The sequence below is a fragment of the Hyperolius riggenbachi genome, chromosome 12 (genome assembly GCF_040937935.1).
Source record: "Hyperolius riggenbachi isolate aHypRig1 chromosome 12, aHypRig1.pri, whole genome shotgun sequence".
NCBI lineage: Eukaryota > Metazoa > Chordata > Amphibia > Anura > Hyperoliidae > Hyperolius > Hyperolius riggenbachi.
In genome coordinates this window covers 102,773,101-102,788,054 of record NC_090657.1, presented here as the reverse complement: position 1 = coordinate 102,788,054, position 14,954 = coordinate 102,773,101, and the positions used below count along the sequence as shown (strand labels likewise).

The window sequence follows — 14,954 nt, the reverse complement described above, 5'->3', positions numbered from 1 at the left end:
GAATGGGGTGAGTGGACATTAGATCTCAGTCTGCGGATGTATGATGTGAGATAAATATTACAGTGAAACATGCATCAGTTGAATGTTATTATGGTTATTGTAAGCCGAACCAAGGGATGTTGGTCATATATTGTCTTAAAGAGGAGCTGTTAGGTATAAGGTCTCAGAGAAAAAAAACACATATATCAGTAGCTAAATATTGGCTGTACTTACATTACATATGCATTTCACTGTCCACGTTTGGGTTTCACAGAATTTTTATATAGTATTTGCAGAAAATGATGCTCCTGACAGCTCATGGCAGGTTCCATGTTTGTCTGTCTCCTATGAAGCCAATTGTGATGTCATATCCTCCCTGCTTCCTGATGTTTCGACTCACAAAAAGGATCCTAATAGACAACACTACTGTGCAGTGAATATTAATTAGCCATGTGGCTAGGAACAATAGCGGACTCATGCAGTATACTCTAACGGAAAATGTGCCCTGTGATTTTTCACTGCTGTGAGTTTAGGCTGCTGTAACATGAGCCTGTAACTTCTCACTGTGAAAGCAGCCTTAGGGCGTGATAGGGAAATTAAGGGGAGGACCCAAGGGAGTGCACTGGGGAGAAGAAGAAGCAGCCCCAGAATGCTTTGCAGTATCTGTTATGCGTCCTGCGGCCTCCTTACGAGCTTGGGAATACAGAGCCTTGCTGTCCAGCACACATCAAAGTAAGAAAGATTTTTAACTTCAGTATTGCCTTTTTGCCTTCCTTCTACACTGTTTAACCTCCTGCGCTCGGGGTATGTCGCGCAGGAGGATTTCTCAGGCCCTGGTGGGCCGATTTGCATAATTTTTTTTAACTTCTGCTCGCCGCCGATCTGCCGCTACCCACTGTGCCGCGCAGCCCCCCCGACCCCTTGCGCAGCCTGGCCAATCAGTGCCAGGCAGCGCTGTGGGGTGGATCGGGACTCCGTCTGACGTCACAACGTCGGTGACGTCATCGCGAGCGTCGCCATTGCGACGGGGGAAGCCTACAGGAGATCCCGTTCTGAACGGAATCTCCTGCTTGCGCTGATCGCCGGAGGTGGTGGTGGTGGGGGGGGGGGGGATGCCGCTGCACAGCGGCTATCATGTAGCTAGCGCTAGGCTAGCTACATGATTTTTTTAAAAAAAAAAAATTAAAAAGTGCTGCGCCCCCTCCTGGGCGATGTAATTGTATCGCCCAGAGGGTTAACACAGGAGAATAGAGGTTTAAATTAGCTTTTGCAGCCTGACAGTTACTCTTTAAATTATTTTTATGTAAAATTATGTAGTGATTTTTACCTTTTGTACTATGAAAAGTTTAATTTGGTTAAAAAAAAAATTGCCTGTTCCATAATTTATCCTGTATAGGTGAAGCGAACTAAAAGCTTTATGTGGACTGTATCTAGTTTGTGAATTTACATTTTAGATAAATCACGATGGCAGGTCCCATGACAAAAAAAACCTGTATCTGCAGCCCTTTGCTGTAGTGTAGTACAACAATTTTATTTAGGTATACAGGCCATGGCAGGGATTGGTCAGATGCAAAAAAAGTATAGAAAGGTTTGAGATAAAGTAACTTAGGGTAAAGGCTGGGACCCACTGGAGCGCTTTTGAGCAGGGCTGTGGAGTTGGAGCAATTTTGGGTACCTGGAGTCAGGGTTGGAGTTGGTGGGATCATAAATTGAGGAGTCAGAAATTTCAAAAACTCTTTCCCAATGAAAGTGAATGGTGGTGAACCCACTAGAGCGATTAGAGTTACTAGAAATTGCAGGGTATGCAGCATTTTGTGAGCGTTTGCACTCTAATGTATTGTATTGAAGCACAGAAATCGCTTATAAAATCACTTACAAAGCGCTACTACAAAACTAGCGATTACGATAGCAGTTTGTAATTTGTAGTGGGTCCCAGCCCTATGTTCACACTAAGGGCTTGATTCACAAAAGAGTGCTAACTGTTAGCATGGGCATTTTTGCATTGCGCGCGATCGCGAATTTTCACGCGAAACGATAACGTTTTCGTGCGCAAACGTGATTTTTTGCGCAAAAACTATATCGATTCCGCGCAGAAATCCGCGTCTGCGCGCAAAACCGTTATCATTTCGTGCGAAAATTCGCGATCGCGCGCAATGTGAAAATTCGACACGAAAACGGCCGTGCTAACAGTTAGCACTCTTTTGTGAATCAAGCCCTAAATCCATTGTAGTGCGCCTGTGACCCATCACAACCGATTTCTGAATTGGCGTCTTCTGGCAACACACAGTACCTTTTTGCAACGTATTTGTCACGTGGGTGTAATGTACTGTTGTCCAATAGTGCTCGGCTAGCATTATCACTATGGGATCTGACACCACACAGAGCCAACATGCAGATGTGAATGGCCCCGTTGTGGGACCATTGCAGTGTGATTATAACCTAAATTATAATGCTGCGCAATGCATCCAAAAGAGTCATTTTTTTCCCCCTATGCTTTACTGTATAAAACTGTGCTTACTGGGCATGTACACTTTCCTAATTGCATCCATCTTTGTATTACAGGAGATGCTGTCATTGCTGTATTTTTACAGAGAAAACAAAGAAGAGATCATTCATTTATAAACACTACAGGAAAGGACAATAGAAATAGTGCCCGTAACAAAAAACAAAAAAAATCAGGTACCATCTGTTGTTTTCTAGTACAGGCAAGGCAATGGAGGTCAACAACTACCACACTATTTTTTTCCCATTTACCCCAGTATTCTATAAATCAGCCCCACTGAGGACAATTACCATCAAACATTTTCCTTACCGCTTCATAAATTCCAATGCCCCTAGGCGCATGCCTAGCTTGGCTACATGGTGAATTTTGTACAACACGGAATGCAAAAGAAAGAGATTAGAGCGCAGCAATGTAAAATAACTTTATTTTGATGAATTTAAAGCTATAGTTTCATTTATTTTCCACGTTCATGGTTCTGTTTATAACCGGCAGTGTCAGTGCGCGGTACCATGCTGTCTTTTTGATAGCCAGTCTCTGCACTCTTGGCATGGCGAGACTCTGGTATAAGGCTGAGGTTAGATATCATTCTAATAGCAGCAGGACCCAGCTGAGGAGATGCAATCATTCCACAATGCAGCCGTGGGGCGTGGGCACTGGGGCAGATTGGCACACACTCTCTTTGGCACTCGCATCTCCCTGGCTTTTTTTTTTTCCAAGAGCAGCTGAGCCAGGGAAAGGGAGGGGGTGGCACGTTTTCACCTGCCTTTTAATTGGATGTATTTTTAATTAATGGGGCTCCTGAGACCAACATGAGACCAATTTGATCCCTGAATAGGGGCTGGGGAGGAATTGGGAGAGGTAAGAAGATTGGGCCATTGGGTGCGCTTAAATACAAGCTCTGTCATCAATCACATGGCACTTTCACTGCTTGCCAGTGTGCCAGGGACGTGCAGCAGACATTTAACGTCCTGGAAGGGCACAGCATCCCACAGCTCTGCGTGCCAACCCCAATATATATGACACTCACTTGAGACCTCTCAGATGTGTGCCGGTACCCACCCATGTAGCCACGCGTCTGCGCTGGAACCAGGAGGTGCCCAAGATCTGTGTCTGATGAACTAACGAGTCCAGCCAGCTAAACTCACAACCTGAAACACTGATGATGGCCACACACAACAAGACGTGGTCTGAAGACAGATCTAAATGTGATATATCCTGATCTGATCTCTGAGAAATCACACTGATCTTTAAAAAGCAAAATATTATACATGATTTCAGGAGGACAAGACTTCCTCCAGGAAAAAATCTTCCACCTAAGCGGACTGAGGAACAATCGATGTAACAAAAAAAACCATTGCTTGTGATGTGTTGATGAAAGGAAAATAAAAAGATTTCTCAGAGATAAGGTCTGGATAGATCAAAATCTGCATTGAATACTGTTTACTGAAATTCTCAAGGTGGCCACTAACAGTCCAATTTCTAGCGAAAAATCGTTTGAGCGATCAGAAATTCTGATTGGATTGGTTGTAAATAATCTCTGTTGATGGGCACAATCGATCATAAACTATTATAAAAATAGTCGTCCGATTGGATTTTCTCAAACCAAATTTGGATTTTCTTGTTGGTTGTGATCGATAGAAAGCAAAGATTGGTTAGTTGATGGTGTAGTGAACGATTTTTCACTAGAAATTGGATCGTTAATGGCCACCTTAAGTAATAAAATAAGAGTTGTAAACAGTCAGTTATGTAGTCTTGTAACCTCAGACCTCATAGTACAAAGTTGACATAATCCAGAATAATCATATAAATGCATTCTTTACGAATAGACCACAAGTCTTCTGCATCAAGATGTCATCTCTCATGTCATATTCTGTATTACATTGTTGAACAAATATCGGTACTTCTTATTGTGTTATGTAGAATCAATCCTTTGACCATATCTCTGTGTTTGTGACTGCTCATGGCAACCAACCAAATTTAGTTTCCGTTTCCATAGTGCTGGTTAGTGTTGCACATTAACGGTACAATTTTAGCAAGCAATCGTCCTTTCGATACGATAATTGCAATAGGAATGAAACCATTATCAATCAGCTCCATAAATGGATTTGAAAATGTAAAAAGTGTAAACAAACCGATTATTTCAGACCGATTGCAGTTATTGGATCAGAAAATTGATCGTTTGCTAAAATTGCACTATTAATGGAAGATCTGTGAGGACAAATTGATTATTTTGTGCAAAGCATGTGCTTTTGTCGTCATAACATCCTTACACTCCACAAATTCCCAAGCTCTTCCATTTATTTAAAGTGTTAAAGTACTTATGTGTAATGTTTCTTAAAGGAGAACTCCAGGGTGGGCTAAATTAAAATGCTCCCCTAGCTATATCAAGTATTATAGCTGATCTTTATATACTGTTTTACCCTTGCTTATAGTATAAAATGTTCTAAATAACAGCACAAATGAAATAGATAATACAATAAATGCAATACACTTGCCCCATTTTAAGATATTAATGTCCTTTCACCACCTGTGTGTACAGTAAATCCATCACCCCTAACTTTACTGGTAGTAAAAGAACTGTAGTATGTAACAACCCCTGTTTGAATGTGTGCTTTCAAAATGTTTGTTCCCTCTCTCCCTTCCCATATGTAAAGTTTTCCTCTACACTGCTTATCATTCCTGTGCAGATCATTAAGAGCACTTTAGCACACACTGAGGAGTACAGGTTTGCAAGGTGTAAAAACAGTGAGAGCGACATGGTAGTATCTAAAACAGAGCTGGAATCAATAATGTGGCTATACTGCATTCTTGAGCTCAGTCCCATTTTGAGGCATTTTAACCACACGGACATTTTGAAGGACAACTTTAGTGAAAAGAATATGGATGCTGCCATATTTATTACAGCAAGCTATCTAGTAATCGGTATAGATGTCTACTTCACAGCTAGCTAATTACAGGTGTATTTTAAAGGGCAAATGAAGCAAGAGGGATATGGAGACTGTCATATGTATTTCCTTTTATGCAATACCAGTTGCCTGGCAGCCCTGCTGATCTATGTGACTGCAGTAGTGTCGTAACATCACCAGAAACAAGCATGCAGCTAATCTTGTCAGATCTGACAATATTATCAGAAACAGCTGATCAGCTGAACTGGTGTCTAAATCTTCTGGAGAGATAATCAATTATCTTTCTTTTTATTATATAGTTTTTTATTTGTATTTTAAAATACTAAAATAGAAAACACATTGGGCGCCTCCATCCTACCCATTACCGATCAGTATCTGATCAGAGAGGAATCTATCTGATCAAATCCCTTCACACACTACACACAGATTTTCAATCCATTTCAGCATGAAGTCGATTGAAAATCTTTGTGGGCCTGCTAGGTTTACCAGTGTGTCATTCTCCCCTTAACCCCTCCTTCCCCACCGTACAGTGTAGGGGCAACTCTAACCTGTCCACCGGCGCAGTTCCAGTGTCTTCTCCATTGGCTGCTCCTTCCTCTCTTCACTCCCCAATTCGGAGGCGCTTATGTGACGTTAGTATACCGAGCAAACACTAGGGGCAGCAGGGCATGCACCTTATGTGACCACTAGAGGCCTCTAGTGTTTGACCTTTAGCTTTAGTTACGTCACACAGGTGCCCAGGACTCTGGAGTGAAGAGAGAGGAAGCAGCCAGTCGGGAGTGAAGACACCGGAACCGCACCATGGACAGGTTAGAGTAGCTCCTCCTACTGCATCTCTCATTGCAAAATCAAAAGCCTCAAACACGCTGCCGACCTGTCACTGGTCGATCAACATGTTTGATTTTGGCAGAAAAATTGGTCGTTTGGGAATCATTTGTGTCACTGATTTCTTGTTGGTTAGATCAAATGATCGAATAGGCCGGATATCATTGCAAAAAATCGACTTGTGTATTTCCACCTTTAGAGGCAGAGGATCAGCAGGGCTGCCAGGCAATTTGCATTGTTTAAAAAGGGAAATAAATGGCAGCCTCCATATCCTTTTCACTTCAGGTGTCCTTCAATGTGACCATTAACAGTGTAATTTTTAGTGAAGGATCGTATTTTTTATCAGATCATTCAGATTAAATGAAAATATTGTTTTGCATCGATCCACAGCATAAACCGGTCCAAACTATTTACGATACAGAAGCCAGTTATGATTGTATGTATACAAATATATGCCATGCTGATCAACCAGTTCTTTACAGAAAAGCTCTATAATAATGCGATAGTTCAGGATCGATTGGGACCATTAGCTTCTCAGTTTTCATTCAACTCGATCCGAATGATCTGATCCAAAATACGATCATTAACTTAAAGTGAACCCGATGTGAGAGATATATGGAGGCTGACATATTTATTTCTTTTGAAGCAATACCAGTTGCCTGGCTGTCCCGGTAATCCTCTGCATCTAATACTTTTAGCCATAGACCCTGAACAAGCATGCAGCAGATCAGTTGTTTCTGACATTGTCAGATCTGACATGATTAGCTGCATGCTTGTTTCTGGTGTGATTCAGCCACTACTGCAGCCAAATAGATCAGCAGGACTTCCAGGCAACTAGTATTGTTTAAAAGGAAATATATATACAGTATATATATATATATATATATATATATATATATATATATATATATATATATATATATATATATATATATATATATCAGCCTCCATATCACTCTCGCCTCGGGTTCACTGTAAAAGCACGCTGTTAATGGGCAGCTTCACTCTTCCTGAAATTGCAGTTTAGATTGGGGGTTATAATTTTTATCATTATCCTTACTATTGCTGTTATTAACATTCGTATGACTCTCTACAAAACAAAATCCTATAACCTTTTGGAAAACACTGTGGAATATGAGATTAGCCCAGCTGGGCATCTCATACTATCACTGTTATTTATATGTAATTCGCGAGGCAGCTGAATAACCGTTCCAAGCATTCACTACTACATAGATTGCCTTTGTCCCCTTATATGCTGCTGAGCTCATCTGCTGCTGTACAAGGAAACAATGCAGCCATAATGACTAGGTATAGGCAAGAAAGCACACAGACAATATACACAAGCACACAAGACATGGCTGTGTTAGTATACATGGTAAATCTGCAGCATGTATAGATAGGAGGTGAGCACTGACATGTATATACAGTAGCACAGCTGGTGCCCTCTTCTCCTGCATCACTGCTTCTCTCTCTCCCCCTCTACCTTCTGGTGGCAGAAGCTGCAGGGCCCGCTGGGGGTAGATTGCAGGCAGAGGATCCCACTGGCACCATAAGCTGGCAGAAGGGCAGCTGCCCATGAAAGGAGGGGGAAGATGAGCAGAAGGAAAGCCTCCTCTCTTCCTGGGGTCAGGTGTGTATTGGTGTATGTAGGGCAGTCATAAATATTTAGCTATTAACCCTTTGCTTGCCATGCAGCGGACTCCTAATTCGTGAGGTAGGGGTGGGGCGTATATAAAGGTGGGCAGTTGACCTGCGAGTGGTCGGAAGCGCCAGATAGCTGAACGAGGACGCGGGACACGGTAGGGGCTGCCGAGGTGGACGGTGCCAGGAAAGCAGCTGCTACATGTGTACTAGATAAAGGGACTTGCTTCTCCATGTTAATGGTTAGAGCGGGCACTGTCTGCCAACCCTTGTTTAAAAAAAATGAAACCGGTAATCTCACACATATCTAGTTAGGTTCGACTTTCATTTATTAAACTCACAGCTAGTCTTGGTTACAAGCATGTCATGCAGGGACTTGTAGTCCCACAGTAGTCAGGAAGCCTGGACTGCCTATAGTACTAAGCAGAATTTTAACTGAAATGAAACAGCCTGGCCTCAGTAAGGCCTTGTTTACATCTAAAATCGCAATTGCTGACGCCAGCATTTTGCTATCTTGTGCGCAATTTTTTTTTAGCGCCTCCTCGCGCTTACTTGCGCGTTGCGATTTTTTTGTAAATCGCTTTTGCAGAGCAATTTGTTTTGTGTCAGAAAGTGAACTCTTTGACCCGGAAAAGAATATATACAATGTATTTATTCTTAAAAGTGCTGGGAAAATCGCTATACAAAGCGCTTTTTCAAACGTTTTGCGATTTCCCTATATTTTCCATTGAGGCAAATCGCTCCAAAAATGGTATGTACATGCAGCGCCTCGGTGAGCAGATCGGAATCGCACCGCTCATATGTGAACACTCTCATAGGGAATCATTGCACAAATGCTTTTAGGTCGATTTTGAAAATCGCCGGCACTTAAAAAAAAGCCAAAAGCTCCCTTAGTGTGAACAAGCCCTAACTGAGCTAGCTGGAGCCAGGAAGCCACAAACTACATATGGCTGGACTGGGGATACAATGCCGGCATGATTGCACAACTTTACACGACCATTATTACAATGACCATTATTCTCTGTGAGTAGAACTTGCACAGGGATCTTTGTTCTTCACAACACGTAGCGCTGTGACCAGTGGACCATTAGCTGTGGGTGCTGACGGAGATCCTCCTCTGAACGGAGGGGTGTGAACACAACGGGGGATAAGAGGCACCCAGATTCTACAAAATACTTTAAAATCTTAAATGAAGAATAACAGGTGGCTTACCTCAACGATGACACAAGATTAGATACAAGGGAAAAACACTTGCAATAGGCAACGCATTTCGTGAGTTCATATGTCTCATTTCATCAGACCAAGTTTCATTACCTACAAGTCAATACAAAAGATACTCAATACTGGACACCCGAAAAAAACACTTCATGTTAAAAAAATTAACATAGTGGCATTAGTTTTTATTGTTTTAATGTTTATTGTTTTTATGCCACTAGAATAATTTTTTAACATGATACTGCATTATCAAAGGCCCCATATTATATGTGTTTGAGTGTCCATAATAATATTAATGTATGTATATCTGAAACAACCATATAATTAATATGTTATACATTTTTCAGGGGTCTAGTATTGAGTATCCTCTGTATTGACTTGTAGGCCCTGAAACTTGGCCTGGTGAAGTGAAAAGTATGAACTCTCGAAACGTGTTGCTTATTGCAAATGCATTTTCCCTTGTATCTAATCTGGTGTCATCATTTCAGGTAAGCCTCCTCTATTATTATTGATTTTAGATTTTAAAGTATTTTAGAGATTCTGGATGCCTCTTATTCCCCGTTGTTCCTGACCTGCATGCTCATTTTGAGCCACTGACTTAAAGTATCAGAGGCAGATCAGCACAGCAATTAGACAATGAAGATTGTAGCCTCCGTATTCCTTTTATGCCTGGTACACACCATGCAATTTCCTGTTAAATGGGTAGAATAGATAATTTCCGCCTGGTCCTGATTTCTGATAGTTTTTCGAATCACTTCTATACTAAATCGATCAGAGAAATGATTGGAAATCAGATTGGACCTGTTGGAAATTATCTATTTGACCTGACTATCTGATGGGAAATTGTATAGTGTGTATTAGGCATTACTTCAGGTTGCATGGAGTGTGTGAGCATGGTAAAAGTGACTAATAACTTGACATCCTTTTTTGTACTTTTAAAAGCTCCTCCCAGATTGCAGGTGTCATGTTCAGCAATTTCCACAATCCTAATCTGCTGCCTCTCCTGGTTTTTTTTGTGTTTTATTTTTAGAAACTGCAAAGGTCCTTTTGCACTGATTGCGGTGAGTCGTGTTGCTATGCTCTCTCCTGCTGCAGCTTGTTGCCTGCCTGCAGTACGCCACGATGTGACGGAAGTGCCAGGTACCGCAGAATAAACGCAGAAGCTGCAGTGCGTTACTACGGTAATCCCAGAAGTGCATGGGAAGTGCCTTGTTAATTGTTTTTTGCCAAGCATAAGCCAAGCAAATTATTATTATTTAGTATTTATATAGCGTCAACATCTTCCGCAGCGCTGTACAGAGTATATATAGTCTTGTCGCTAACTGTCCCTCAAAGGAGCTCACAATCTAGTCCCTACCATAGTCATATGTCTATATCGTGTAGTGTATGTATCATAGTCTAGGGCCAATTTTAGGGGGGAAGCCAATTAACTTATCTGTATGTTTTTGGGATGTGGGAGGAAACTGGAGTGCCCGGAGAAAACCCACACAGACACGGGGAGAACTTACAAACTCCTTGCAGATGTTGACCTGGCTGGGATTCGAACCGGGGACCCAGCGATGCAAGGCGAGAGCGCTAACCACTACGCCACTGTGCTGAGCAAATGCTCACTCCCAGACAGCACTCTGCCATTTAAATTGGTCCAAAGACAGCCTTTTACGGCCAATAAAAGATGCAAATAATTACACTTGTGTCTGCAATACTGAATCTAGCACGTGCTGCAATGAATTGGCCATAGACAGGAGAGAGAGCTTGGTCGCACATAATCATAGATTTTGTGTCCAGCAAGGGGCACTGGTTGCATGTAGCCCTCTCGCACCTCTCTCACACCCACCCTGACCTGCATGCTAGGAGCTGCAAAAATAAGGATTAAAATCACAAGCACTGGTGCACAGGACAGGGGGTGCCCCGGGCTCTTCCACCTTAATGGCCCATACTCACGGGCTACAATGTCGCCCGTGAGTATGAGCCGTTGCACGGGCGCGCAACCCGAACCGTCGCTCGTCGCTGATGTCGCCAGGCGATTGACCGTGATCAATCGCCTGGCGACAGTTGCCGCCCAACTCCGCCGCAACTGTCGCTAGTCCGCGTGAGCATGCGGACTAGCGACAGCAACATAAATGCAAATAGACGGCGCTTCCGGCGATGGGGGGAGGAACTTCGGCGACAGCTTCCGTCGCACAGCTGATCCCTCTTCCGCGTTTGTACGCGGAGGGAGCTGGCGAGGAGCTGTCGCTGGCCTGCCGTGCACACGCTCACGTGTGCTGGCGACAGGCCACTTATGTAGCCCGTGAGTATGGGCCATGAGTCACACTGTGTGTGTGGTGCGACTTTCTGTCTCGGGTGCGTTGTGCAATGTGATTGTTTCAAATCGCACCGCACCAGTGTAAAAGGACCCTGAAGCTTTTTATATGTGCTCCATTGAAAGGTAATCCCAGTTCATGTTTAGAGAAGGCCCGAACTGTTCACCGGCGAACTTCCGTGGTTCGCGATCGCGGAGAACCGCAAACTTTTCCGGAAGTTCGATTCGCCCCCATAGTGCATCATTAGGGTCAACTTTGACCCTCTACATCACAGTTAGCAGGCACATTGTAGCCAATCGGTCTACGCTCCCTCCTGGAGCCCCACCTCCCCTTATAAAAGGCAGGCAGCGTCAGGCATTGGACTCACTCGTGTGCCTGCAGTAATTAGAGAAGGGAGAGCTGCTGCTGCAGAGAGAGCTATAGGGAAAGCTTAGTTAGGCTCTTGTAGGCTTGCTAGCTTGCTCCTCGCTGATTCTTATTGCTAAAAAAGCACCCCTCAACAGCTCTTTTGAGAGCTAATCTTGTTCTTGTAAACTATTTTTGTGTGTGTGTGTGTGTGTGTGTCCCACAGGCACTTGTGTTGCATAGACAGCCTTGGTAATTCCTACTGTGCCACTGCCAGGCCCAGCACATTCAGTGACTACCTGTGTGTGTGACAGGCAGCTGCACCTTTGTAATACCCATCATTGCATATACCTACCTGTTCAGTGCACCCACCTACCTACGTGAGCGCACGCAGTTTTGATATTTAATACCACCAGTCACTGTACCTGTTCACGGTACCCAGGCAGCTGCACATTTGTAATACCCATCACTGCATATACCTACCTGATCAGTGCACCCACCTACCTACGTTAGCGCACGGCTTCTGTTCACGGTACCTGTGTGTGTGGTGACAGGTGCACATTTGTAATTCCAATCACTGCAGTGCATACCTGTAACCTGTTCAGTACACCTACGTGAGCGCAAGCAGTGTAATATGCCACCAGTCATTGCACCTGTTCACGGTACGTGTGTGTGACACCTGCACATTTGTAATATCAATCCCTGCATACCTGTTCACTGCATCTGTGTAACTGCACTGTAACGATCGGTGTCAGCACACAGAGAGAATCTGATTATTGGTGATCTGCAGTATCACCAAGAATACAGATATATATCTGATTATTAATGATCTGCAGAATCACCAATAATACAGATATAGCTAACCTCTGGACACCTATGTAATGTGAGTGTTTTGGTGCAACAGTAATGACTTTGAGTGAGACCACCCGAGGAGCAGGTGGTCTTTGGCAGTATGGGCAATACTGCTTTTTGAGAAGAGCAAGAACCTTCCAGTAGCCTGAGACCTCCCAAAGGGGTGGAGTCCCAGGCTGAAGGTAGGAAGGACCTGAGAGTGAGTGACACCTGGAAGGTGGATGTCACTAGCAGGTCTGGAGACTACCTCTGAAGGAGAGAGGTAGCTCTCGAGGTTGGGCAAGCCAGGTCGGCAACACACGGACAGACAAAGTACAAAGACAGAAGGCTGATTCGGTATCCAAAGGCAGGCAGGGTTGGCAACAGGTAATCAGATATGTGAAGGTACCGAATCAGAGAGCAGAGGGATAGTCAGAAGAGCAATAGGTCATAACAGATATCAACAATGCCTAGTCTTGGGTGTGAGGTCCGTGGTCTCTACACCCTGGAACTATTCTGGAGTATAATATGATGGTACACAATATCCCTAGTCTTGGGTGTGAGGTCCGTAGTCTCGACACCCTGGAACTAGTCTGAGTATAACAGAATGATAACACAAAGTTCCTAATCTTGGGTGTGAGGTCCGTGGTCTCGACACCCTGGAACTAGTCTGAAGTATAACACAAAGTTCCTAATCTTGGGTGTGAGGTCCGTGGTCTCGACACCCTGGAACTAGTCTGAAGTATAACACAATGATAAACAGAAGTAATCTGTCTCGGTGTGAATTCCCAGGTCCTCCTGGTTCAAACACACTGTGGGATCTGACTAAGGTCTGAGTGCTTCCACGTAAGTGTTCGCAACGGCAGACAACTTGAGACTGAGCAGAAGTAACTATATATAGAGCAGCGCTCTCCGGCGCCACCCATCATTGATTGACCAATAGTCACTTGTTCTGAGGTTAGCTGACCCCTCCTTGGCTTCTCATAAAAGTTCTGCCTCTCAGCGCGCGCGCGCATTCCTGAATCTGTGTGAACTAACAGACCCAGCCACACCAGATGCATGCTGCTGCGTGCAAACCGCCGCGCTGGACGCGGAATCAGCCGCCTTGCTGTCAGTACACGCGGCGGCTTTTCCGCGTTTCCTTACAAGCACATTGTTGTACCAGCAGTCACTGCATACCTGTTCTCACTGCACCTGTGTGACCACACACTGTTTTATATACCAGTCGTGCATACCTGTTAACTGCACATGTGTAACCGCACATTCTTGTACCAGCAGTCACTGCAACCTGTTCACTGCACCTGTGTAAATGTACATTGTATTAGTCAAGTCAGTGCATACCTTTCACTTCATCCCCCCAAATTTGGACAAAACAAAAGGCAGAGCCAGAGGCAGGCCACCTGGCAGGTCTGTTCGAGGTCGCGCTGTTGTGATTTCGTGTGGCCCTCGACCAAAGTACAGTGTTCAGAAGAAGGCACGTGCCATTAACCCCCAATATTGTCAGGACGTAGTTGACTATTTAACACAGAACATCTCATCTTTCTCAGCTTCCGCATGGAAGCGTGACATATCTTCCTCCTCTGATTCTGGCACCCCACTTAACACTCAGTTGGCCGCCACCATCGAAGTGCCATCATCCCAGGGCTCAGCGGTATGGAAATTTTTTTGTGTGTTTGCCTCAAATGAGAGCAATGCCATCTGTACTCTCTGCCACCGAAAATTGAGCCATGGAAAGACCAAGACCCGCGTAGGGACAACTACCTTACGAAGGCACATGATTACAAAGCACGAACTGCAATGGGATGACCACCTGAGGAAAAGCAGCACACAAAAGCAAAGCCACACACCGCATTGGAAGATACCAGGCCGCAATTATTTCTCAAAAAAGGCGATACCTAAACTGTACCGTGATGTTGAAAGGCAAGTGGTGACATCTCTGGCACACAGCGTTGGGTCAAGGGTCCATCTAACCACGGATGCCTGGTCTGCAAAGCACGCTCAAGCCTGTCCGAAGACTAAGTCAGTCCCTACACACAGCATCTCTGCCTGCACGCCGTGTGACTGCCTGCCCCAAGACTAAGTCGGTCCCCACACAGCATCTCTGCCTGCAGGCCACTTGACTGCCTTCTCCGCCACCACCAACATGGTCCACCAGGACTCCAGGTGGATTCCTGAATTTTTAAGGCCAGCAGCGGCCACTATAATAATTTTTCTGGTACATGTACATGCCTGCCTAATTTTTCTGGCTGCACCGCAGCTGCAACAACAAAACTAAAGGCATGTACATGTGTCAATTCCCCTTTGTGATCATTACCCTGCCGCTGTGAAGGGGCTTGCGTATCACAATGAAGCAATGACCGTCGGCTATATGAGTGTGTTGGGGTTGGGGGGCACACCTGACCCAAG

The 14,954-nt window shown here is 44.3% G+C and overlaps 1 protein-coding gene across 1 annotated transcript in view; it reads left to right on the top strand.

Annotated features, from left to right (window-relative positions):
- Nucleotides 1-4,921, top strand: part of CDK12 (cyclin dependent kinase 12) — a 293,902-nt gene extending 288,981 nt beyond the window's left edge. The window contains exon 15 of the transcript XR_011025139.1: nucleotides 2,542-4,921. The gene's annotated coding sequence lies outside the window, so the exon portion shown is untranslated. The remainder of the gene's footprint in view (nucleotides 1-2,541) is intronic.
- Nucleotides 4,922-14,954: the final 10,033 nt, after the last annotated feature.